Source organism: Corylus avellana, chromosome ca10 (genome assembly GCF_901000735.1).
Source record: "Corylus avellana chromosome ca10, CavTom2PMs-1.0".
Lineage (NCBI taxonomy): Eukaryota > Viridiplantae > Streptophyta > Magnoliopsida > Fagales > Betulaceae > Corylus > Corylus avellana.
This window is the reverse complement of record NC_081550.1, coordinates 6655501-6657104: the sequence shown is the minus strand read 5'-3', so window position 1 is coordinate 6657104 and position 1604 is coordinate 6655501. Positions and strand designations below refer to the sequence as shown.

General features: G+C 31.7%; 1 protein-coding gene and 1 long non-coding RNA gene across 2 annotated transcripts in view; one reads left to right on the top strand and one right to left on the bottom strand.

The window, feature by feature from the left end:
• LOC132162830 (uncharacterized) overlaps positions 1-1604 on the top strand; it is a 7250-nt gene that overhangs the window by 4123 nt on the left and 1523 nt on the right. The gene's annotated exons all lie outside the window — the stretch shown is intronic.
• Positions 190-1091, bottom strand: LOC132164374 (uncharacterized). Its single transcript, XR_009438373.1, has 3 exons — positions 973-1091; positions 680-780; positions 190-520 (listed from the first exon to the last, which is right to left on the bottom strand). It is a non-coding gene; the product is annotated as an uncharacterized LOC132164374 (long non-coding RNA).

Here is a 1604-nt window from a genome sequence, read left to right as displayed (position 1 = left end):
AAAAAAAAAAAAAAATTATTGAATTTTTATAAAATTATACATTTTTGGTTACTTTGAATTGGACACTAATCTCCTTTTAATTGTAAAATGTTATACACCACTTACTTTTTAAGACCCTAAAAATCAATATGTTTAAATTATTTACTGATTTTTAGTTAAAAAAAATATTTTTGTCTTAATTTTGAAATGTATGTTCTTCCTCATAAGAAGCAAAATAGAAAATTTTCAAACTAGATGAAAAGTAATAGATTTATGACTAAAATAAGTTGCAGTAGGATCAAATTCTTGCCCCCATTAAGTGCAATGATCATTAAGCATAAAAAATAAAAAAATAAAAAATCAATGGTCGTTTTACTATTACACCCAAAAAAATAAAACAAAGAAAAATAAAAACCGATGACGAGGAGCCCAAAATACCTTATTTAGAGACACAGACGGAATCGAAGCACCTATAAAAAAAAATCCAAATACGACTCCTATAATCGTCGTGATTACTAGCCTAGCGCCATCGTTTGATTTCCTAATAAACGGAAAATCGAGAATCAATTCTCATGATCATTAGCAAATCTTAGTTTTTCTGGGGAAAAAAACGAAAAAACAAAAGCAACTTCCGAAGCAAATATGGCATTCTTCGCATTCATGTGAACAAAGCTTCGAAAGTTAATGGAATTGGAATTACCAGATTCACAGATACTGAATTCAAATCTGCGATTAATTTGTTCTTTGGCGATGCTTCTCTGTGATTTAGCGAGTCATTGAAGAGTTAATCACAATCTTGAACTGCGCTGCGTAAAAAATTTAACAGAAACGAGAACCTGGATATTATAACCGAAATGGACGAAACTGATAAATAAATTTCAGAAAAATGTGGCATTGCAGTTGTGGAGAAACAAATCAATCACAATTAAATAAAATCATGAAGGAAATCTCCTATGAAATTATAATATCAGACAATTCGAAGAAAGAACTCACAGGTACTGACAGATTAAACAATGGGAGAGGGAAGGAGGGAGGTGTCGCTTTGTTTGTTTCGGCTTTGGAGAACCATGAGAGAAAGAGATAAATTTAGGTTTAAAATTAGTATAAAATGAGTTAACTGAAAATGTTCTTTGAGGTCTACTGTCTATGGACATCTTTACTCAAAGGTAATTTTTCTTTGACAATTTAATTTTACGGTTTTGCCCTTTTTAATCATCATTAAGAGTCAAGAATTGATATGGGTGTTTTTGGTCTTTCAAATAAGTTAATTACTGTTTTGTCCTTCCTAACTTGTAAAGAGTGAAATTTTTTGTGTTTTTTTTTGGTCTTTTCATTTTCACAGTGTAATTGACGATGTTACCGTTGCTTAGCTTCACAGTGGACAGCTTTTCAGAGGGACTTTTATGTCGTTTCGCTTCTACCTCCTTCTACTCAAATAGCGTCTTGCATGTTGCTGAAAGCAAGATTTGCTCAGTTTTTTCTTCGATTTCAAATCTTGTCCAACTCAAGATTTTCTTTCTTGTTTTCTTCGATTTCTTTTGTCAGAAATTCACCAACTCTTCATAGAGATGCGAAGATATGATCTACCAACTCTAGCTATCAACAACCTCCTGGATTTTCGGCCA